This window comes from Pieris brassicae, chromosome 7 (genome assembly GCF_905147105.1).
Source record: "Pieris brassicae chromosome 7, ilPieBrab1.1, whole genome shotgun sequence".
In the NCBI taxonomy this organism is placed as follows: Eukaryota; Metazoa; Arthropoda; class Insecta; order Lepidoptera; family Pieridae; genus Pieris; species Pieris brassicae.
The window spans coordinates 11,159,486-11,168,805 of record NC_059671.1 but is presented as its reverse complement, the minus strand read 5'-3'; the positions used below and the strand labels follow the sequence as shown (position 1 = coordinate 11,168,805).

General features: G+C 34.9%; 1 long non-coding RNA gene across 1 annotated transcript; it reads left to right on the top strand.

Moving 5' to 3' along the window:
• The first annotated feature begins 5,758 nt into the window (after positions 1 to 5,758).
• Positions 5,759 to 7,127, top strand: LOC123712061. The gene is made up of 5 exons (XR_006754041.1): positions 5,759 to 5,857; positions 5,931 to 6,106; positions 6,223 to 6,469; positions 6,584 to 6,739; positions 6,952 to 7,127. It is a non-coding gene; the product is annotated as an uncharacterized LOC123712061 (long non-coding RNA).
• The last annotated feature ends 2,193 nt before the right edge of the window (positions 7,128 to 9,320 follow it).

Here is a 9,320-nt window from a genome sequence, read left to right as displayed (position 1 = left end):
GTGGTGTATTTATGATTATGATGTAGGAATCGTAAATTCAAGTCAATTTTAGAAATTCGTTTCAGACTAAAGCTTATACTACAAGCATTTTTGTGATCTTTAAAATTTTCCTATATGCCTTTGAGCCTTGATAACTTTAACAATTTTCAGATTTAAATATTCGAGCCCTGGGCTATTCCTATCTAATTACACAAGTAATTTTGTTAAAAAATGTTGTCAATAGAGCTATAGACAAGTATATAGAAAATAATAGCACAATAAAACGTTTTATATATTTAATATGACTTAGTGTTTGTGTATATAAAAAGCAACTATAACATAATTGCAGAAGAAATAGCCAGATGTTTAGTTATGTTATATAAATTATAAACCAACCTTTCTGCATTTTTGTCCTGCAAAAACCTTTATTTGCTAATCACATATAAGTCCTTCGTTAAATCATAAATATATAGATATCCTATATATTAGTGTTTTATATATATTAAATCTTGGAGAAAGAACGCTCAACTCCTCATAGTGTTAAAATAATCTTAAAGATGTTACAGCAATTTGGAAAAACAAGTTTATTTTCATAAATTAGCATAACAATTTAACTGCAAGAGGTGTAAGACTCTGGCGTAGACTTAAGTAAGTAAATGGTCGTCTACGTCATCTGGATAATAATCAATAATATGATGTACACTTTCCAGATCTGTTTTCCATACGTCTTTCAAATCCACAAAAAAATGAATTTCATGCTGTATGTCTCCTAGACTTAGCTGGCACCTTTTATTTAAATCTATAATCAGCTTATCCAACGCTACGTTTAGCGACGTACGCTCTTTTAATTTATTTTGCGCCGCGAACACTGACAATTTATCTGTAGAATTATCTGAAAATTTTTGAATAATACGTTTCTTGTTTTTTTAATTTAACTTAACTTGTTGTCTTCACAAATATCTAAATGAGGAATATGTATTTTTTATTAACTAAATTAAATCTCTCGAATTTTTTCCCCTATAACAGTATACGTTACTAATATACAAATAGCAAGTTGGTCGTTATGAGACAGATCAGGGGTAGAATCCATCATCAATTATGATGGATTCATTGTGTCGATGAATGATACTTTGTGTCGTCGTTATTTATTTGAGTTATAATTTTTTGGCCCATAATCTCAATTATTTCCTCACCGTGTTTGATAAGTACAATATTTGTTTTGGTCGCAGCTCTTGTTCTTCAATGTGTTCAGTAAATGAATTTATCGAACTCTGTCAATAGCATAAAATTACCCTTAAGTATGTGGAGAATCAAATACTTCATCGGACGCTGTAAACCACTGCAACAGCCCTCTTTAGGACAATGTGATAATGGTCTGTTTTTTTCTTAATTGTTGAAGCTGCTTTAAAATAGACCTATTTTCTTTTCGTGTCAACCAATATGAATGTAAAAATCTTTATTTCGGATTTTTATTTTAAAAGTCAGTCATTTCATGTGAGAGGATGTCTAATAGGATGATTAATAAAATCATAAATTAGTAATTCAAAGAGAATTGCTAATAATTGCTCGGTGTTACCATACTCTTGCTGAACACCCATATTATTTTCAGTGGGATTAGAGGGTTGCTGGTAGTCAAGTGCACCTTATCATCACCTGTATTTAGTCGTTATGTTGCTATTTTCTGCTTCCTTCAAATAGTTTTTGTTCGGATAAGATCCCTTCCTTTTTGCATGATAGTAAATTTGTAGCTATTTCATTCTCGTTTTTATGTTCTTATTTAAAAAAAGTTAAAAAAAAATTGCACATTTATTTACTAGTCTTTCTCTATATTTTCTAACAAAAAGGATTTTGATTTCCTTATCGCACACGTGAAAAAACACACCGACTAAAAACAAGCGATTCCCCGTTCCGTCCGATAGACGCACATGCGTTGATTGATCTTAGCGAGGCCCTTATATATATATAGGCGTTTTCAGGGGAGACCAGGGGCCCTAAAAGCCCTTGGGTAGATGCGCACTTGCCGACCCTAACCCACACTTACCAATATTGTAGAGCATAGGGTTGACAGTAGCAGGTATGTAGTAGAATACTCCAGCAGCCAGGAATAGATACTCATTAACGGTGTGGGAGTGCGCCGCGCGCTTTTGTCGTACTGCCATACTTCGAGTAGTCCATTACATAGTCTATAATAATTTAAATATCTAAATACAATTAGAATTTACTGGACAGGATGTATAATGAGCAAAGGAATGCAGCTACGAATGTCTGGTCAAACCAAAATGTTATTAGCTTCCGATTGTTGCCCCTAACTTGAAGAAAGACAAAAAATAGTAAAACATATAACGTACCAGTAGACTCTACGGTTTTATTTGTTCTAATGCATTTATCCAAGAATATATTCAAGCGATAGCTTTATTTCCGATTTCTTCGGATAAAAATAGAGGTCCTTCATAAGATAGCTTTCGTAGTTATTTTTAAATCAAAGTGGATTGTTATAAAGTAATTAAATTTATTGTGAAGAAAGTGAAAGAGAACTGGGCCGGTTATATGAAATGATATGTAGAAATGGTCCAGTAATATGACAGAATGTTGTCCACGTTTCGGAAAGCGTGGTAGTCGATTACATAAGCGATGGGATGACATATTCACAAACATGATGGACAATATTTGGCAAGGCATCGCGCGCACTGAAAGTTAATGGAGAAGAGTAGGGAGGCGTTTGCCCCTTAGGAAGGGGATGAGGAGCTTGTCTTATATTTACTCTTAAAATTACTCTATTATCTGAATAAAAGGCTTTATTTAGTTATTAATATTAATTAAACTTATACGTGAATTGTGACGTGACGTGACGTTATGTCAAATAAGCAAATTCTTAATTAGAAAACGCGAAAACAAATTCAATGTCAAATAACAATTAAGTGGTTAGAATATCATTACCAATTTTTTGTGGTAATAGTTAAGAAATAATTAATTTTGAGAAGGTTTTCGTTTTCTATTAATCTCCCTGTACTAGTTCAAAAAAATACTTGGTCTATATAAAAAGAAAGGCATTATATGAATAAGTGTATTCAATACAGAACTAATTATATCCTTTTCTTGTTTATTTACTAATTTAAAACAGTGCTGCGTATTGTAGGCGATGCTGAAAGTCTCATCTAAGGCTGGAGGCAAGAGCCGAGACCGGAGAGACCAAGCTGCATTGATGTGCAGAGGCAAAACAGAACAATGGGTATGATAATTACCAACTGTTCTAATGGGATTAAGAGCAAATTTAAGAGATGCTGAGATGAGTGTAGCAGAACAATGCCTGGAGATTTTTTTGAGCCGATAAACCTAGAAAACTCTAATATGTGTGTTCAGGAACTTCGTAGGAACTGCGAATATTTCTTTAACTCCAAAGAAAGAGCAAACATCAGGAAAAAAATATTTGTTCCTCCAGAATTAAAGTCACTAAACCGCCTCAACCGTAAGGTCCATTTCAAGTTTTATCAAAGACAGTAAAATATTTAAAATTATGGAAGGAGACACAAAGTATAGTTAGTCGTTAGTATAGTTAGTTTAAAACCAGCGGATGGAATCAGACACTCCAAAGACCTAGATGCACCGAAAGAAGAAACGACTTTGGTCTCGAGATTCGGACGACTCATAAAACCTGTCAGATTTCCGTCGTAAACACTTGTTCTGTAAATTTAATTAAATAATTTATGTAAATGGGTAATCCTTCAAGTGTACTTAAAGTGGATGAAATAATTATTTTCCAAAACGGCGCCGGCAATAGCGCCGCTACCGAGCACGTGGAAACACAAGCAGTTGCATTCATTCGACACGAAATATATTTACGTTATTTGAGTTAAGTAAATTTTTTTGTCTGTTTGTCTTTATAATATACGCGGACACATCTTAATCTTCGATATCCTAGGGTTTTACAAAGCACAATGACTAGAATGTGCTATCTGCTGCAACGATCTTGTTATTTTTTCGGACTGCCCATGCGATTACTGTACTGGGTCTGCACCTATTGCTCATCGAGGCATTTCTTCTGTTCTTTGTATAACTTGTTTATTTTTTTCTTATTCGGCCTTGTTGGCAGATAAATTGTAGTTGATAAAAGGTTTCGAGCTGATTTGACTATGATGTTGTTAGTTTTGTAAAGAGACAATCCTTCTTGAAGTAAAAAAGTTTGTGCTGCTGTCCTGATTGAACCCGACAAGGTCAGCTAGGTGTGCCTGTCGGCTTATGTTAAAATAGCCAATTAGAACATAAATGGTAAGATCAAAATTAATTAGCTAATTGAATCAAAACAACTCCTAGCTGTACTACACGAGTCAAGAAATGAATAGCGCCGTTTAAGGCAGTGTTAGCGCTCCATTGCGTCTACTCAATAATATGTCCAACATCCCGGCCAATAGTAAAGATGTGAACATATTGGGTTAATTTAGATACAATGTTTGTGTATAGCCACTATTCCATCACAAACTATAAGATTCTCTTATTCACTTTAAACGAAGAAGTTCAGTAAAGTTCAGAAATCAATAATAAATAATAGATTATTAATTTCTTTTGAATATTTATAGCAGTCGTTACTCTTAATTTATAAAATAATTCCTAGGTTTTTAAAATACCTAAATACATAGTGAAGGCTAATTAATAACAATAATGTAATGTTAATTAGGGTTTTTATTCCTTTATCAAAATAATTTACTTAAAATTGAATATGAACATGCAGAGGCATATTCTAAGGACAGATATTAAATGTAAAACTTAAAACAAATTTGACATACGCCTTAGAAGCTGAACAAAAGAACCTTACACGGAATGACACACCACTTTTAAAGTATTTCCTAATATAAGAGAGGAACATTTTTTTAACTTTTACAAGGATAACTTCAAAAATACCTCTATTGCTTTCTTCCGCGCTTGCACCCGCGGGTAGCGCCGGGACCCCCGTTACGCCCAAGGGCTTGCGGTGGGTATCGCGGGGGGTTCGGCGGTCTTTGTGTTGGGCCTGGAGCGGCCCTAGGCCTCGTAGGTGCTGCGGAGCATCCTCGCTCTCGCAACACCCGCTGGTGTATGTGTATGTCTATGGGGCATTTGCCAACAAACGCCGATTTGCCGGCGGGAGGTTCCCAGCCCATTTGTTTAAGATGTAGTCGGGTCGGAACGGTCGGAACAAATAGGTATACGAGTACCTAGATGAAATAAATAATTAAAGACAATAATATAATCCTTTTTCGTTGCATACTATATATGGATATCGATACTATCCATAGATAGTACGCACATACGGTACGTATAACGTATGTTAAACAAACTTAACTAAAGTGAACTGGGCCGGTTATATGAGGTAGTATAGAAAAATTGTCCAATAATATGACAGAATGATGTCCACGTTTCTAAAAGCGTTGTAGAGGACGACGACATAAGCGACGGGACGCTATATCCATAAACATGGTGGAAAATATATGGCAACGCATCGCGCGCAATGTAACCGATGGAGAAGAGTGGGGGAGGCGTTTGCCCCTCGCATAGGGATGAGGAGTTTATATTATATTTTAAAATTTATTATTATCTGAATAAAAGGTTTTTTGTTATTAATATTGATCAAACTACGTTTGTGAAATATGCAAATTCTTAATTAAAATACGCCATAATTAAATAATTTGTATGCTAATTGCTTTGTTTTAATTAATTTCAATAAGGTTTTTGTTTTCCATTATCAGGTGAAATTTAATTATTGTAATATAAAAAAGAGTTTACATGGTCTGTATAAAAAGGAATATTTATACATGAAAATGTGTATTCACTACAAAGGTATCATTGACGATGGGCATCTCAAAGATATCCTTTATTCTACTGTTAGTAGCATGGAGCGTTCAGGGTAAGTTCTTTTTATATTCTTTTGAATTATTATATCCTTTCCTTGTTTATTTATACAGTACCGTTTATTGCAGGCGATGCTGAAAAATTCGCCTCTAAGACTGGAGAGCATGAGCCCGATACCCGAGTTGTGGGAGGCAAAGACGCACCCGAAAAGACTCTGCCATACCAAACCGCTCTAAAATTTAAAGACGGCTGGACTTTCTGCGGTGCTGCAATCATCTCGGACAGCTGCCCATTGCGTCAAAAGGTAATATAATATAAGTAATAATACATATTGATTTTGCTGCGCTAATCTAAGAGGATGCCATTTTGACCTGACCATTTGAAATTACATATGTTTAATAAAGTAAGATTTTGTTTCAGTCTTAAACCATCAGAATTTACCGCTGTAGTTGGTACATTATCGAGAACGAAAGGTGGTACAACGTACGAAATAAGCAAAGTCATTCCTCACAAAGAACACAACAAGCCAAATAAATTCAACAACGATATTGCTGTTATAAGTACAAAAAAGACCATCGAATTCAATGAAAAGGTTCAGCCCCTGCCCTTACCCACAAAGGATATCACGGGTGGATTGTCGTGTATACTGAGCGGCTGGGGTAAACTTGTGAGTAAACAATTTAGCGGAGATACATGAGATGTTTCTAACATTGGATATTATAGAAATAATTGTTAGTGGCGTATTTATATTCTAAATCATATGTTATTTGAATACTTTTAGAGTCATAGGCGGCCACAGCCTGACAAATTGCAGTATCTGTACGTAAACACTTTAACCGGCGAAGAGTGTAATAAATACTTTAAAGGACGCTCCTCAGTCACTATAAATTCCAGCCAGATGTGTACCCTTAACAAAAAAGGAGAAGGAACATGCCAAGTAAGTATATATTTAAAGAGCGCATCTCGATTTCTAGTCTGTTTTAACGGTATAATATATGACTACACAGCCTAGTGGGGCAGATATAGCTTACTGTTTTTGAGTTTCATAGCAGCAATTTAGAAATTTTATGAATTATAGAATAATAAAGACATTTTAATTATTCAAATTATCCCCATGCCATGTTCAATGTTAATATTGGAAATTTTCAGGGTGATTCAGGCGGCAGCTTAGTGTGCAACGGCACCTCAGCCGGTATCGTGTCCTTCAACTGGCCCTGCGCTAATAATTTCCCTGACACGTACGCCAACACGTACAAGTACAACTCCTGGATAGAAGAAAATACAAAATCACCCTGAGTATAGTCCTTTATAAATTGTAATAAATTTCGTCGTGAAAACGGTTATATGTGTTTTATTAAGTTATACTCAGCTCCCAGGCTCGAGAGAGAGAGAGATACGCATTTCCCTTATACCTATACAATAGTTTTTCTGTTAGACTGCATATTCGCCATGTAACCAAAAATCCTAGGCTAGGCCAGCGCAAATAAAACGAAAAACGTAATTTATTATTTAAAATGATGGCAGTAATTTGTTTCTTTTTTCAGCTGAAAATTCTTAATGATGTACGTGTTAGGTGGTGTGAAGGCTCCTCTTACCTGAATTATAATACACTCTAAAAATCTAACGCAATATGGTTAGAAACAAATTTAAAAAAAAAGTCGACTACATTGTCCTTACGAATCGTCGTGTTGGTCAGCTGAATAAATTAGGATTTTTTTCAATCATTATCATACAAGTTGCGCGAGAGTACCGGTCATACTCGCTGTAATTGCCATTTGTTCTCAATTAGTCTCGTGATTAACACGTATTATATTACATTTAAAAAGGGCAGTGGAATTAGAATGCAATAAAAAGTTTTTTTTTTATTAAGTTGTTGACGAGAACTATTAAATAACCGCTTAACCGACTGTTAATGAAAGTGCATCCCAACCAAAGCCAACTGTGTTAAAACATCAACATCAAATCAGGGATGGTAAATTATTACCTAGATATAGACTGGACGTAAAAAGTTCTAAAGATGAACGAGAAAAGGAACAACTTTTGGGTGTGTCCAAGCTGGAGAGCTCATCTGGTCAAGATCAGGCTAAAACTGTGCCTTGCGGTACACTCATAGTAACATACGATCCCCGTGATATCGTTCTATGTACATTAAATCGCTCAGGTATGATTTCATAAGATATAGCGCTTTTTCGCCAATGCCATAGTCTTGAAGTTTTTTATTTCTGATTTCTGAAGTGGAATGAGGCCCAGCACACGAAGAATGATATTACTACGGCCGCTAAAATCGAAAAAGAATTTATTTGTATTTCCTTTTTATGATAGAACATAGACCAAATTAAGAAAATAAGCTCCTTAATGCTTTTGTTATACTTAGAGTAGTCCATTACATAATCTATAATCATTTTAATATCTAAATACAATTAGGATTTACTGGACTGACGAAATCGATGTATAATGAACATAGGAACGCAGCTACGAATGTCTGGTCAAACAACAAAAAAAATTGTTCAAGCCATAGCTTTATTATATATTCTTCCGTTATAAATAGAGATCCTTCATAAGATGAGCTTTCGAGGTTATTTTTAAATCAAAGTAAAATGTTGTCAAGTAATTTAATGTATTTTATGGATTAAACATCGCAACACCTTTAGTTTGCGAAGAATATGATCTATTTTACAGCAAAAAATAAGTATAATTTAGGTTATAGGATCATAAAATTGATTAATCGGTTAATTGTTTTGGTAAATTTCCATTTAAATGTTTAATTAATAATATGCAATTTTCATTTTGTTATTAAACTTTATAACGATAAGAAAATAATTATAATTTTTTTGTCATTATTTAATTACCTAGTGTTCGAATAATGTTCTTCCTAGAGTTGGCCTGCCAGCTTTGCCGTGAACGCTTCCATTTACTCCATTGAAAGTACCCGGGCAGCGCAGCCAGGATTGTGGCTGTGGGTTGCGATTGTTTTCCTCGAGACAATTTGAGAGCACTACATTATTAGATAATTTTAATAGGTACGATATTGAGTTAAGTAAAACTTTTTGTGTCTGTTGGTCTTTATAATATATGCAACAATATGCGTTGCAAAAAGCAGACACATTTTTAATCTCCACTATCTTAGGGTTTTACCTAATACAATGACTAGAATGTGCGATCTGCTGCAAGGCCCGAACGATCTCGTTATTTTTTCGGACTGCCCATGCGATTACTGTACTGGGTCTGCCGTCTGCACCTATTGATTATCGAGGCATTTGTTCTGTTGTTAATTTTGTTGTTGATTTTGTAAAGGGACAACCCTTCTTGAACTAGAAAAGCTTTGTGTGCTGCTGTCCTTGATTGAACCAGACAAGTTCAGCTGGGTGTGCCTGTCGGCTTATGTTTAAATAGCCAATTAGAACATAAATGGTAGGATCAAAATGAATTAGCTAATTGAACCGAAACAACTCCTAGCTGTACCACACGAGTAAACAAATGAATAGCGCCGTGTAAGGCGGTGTTAGCGCTCCGATTTT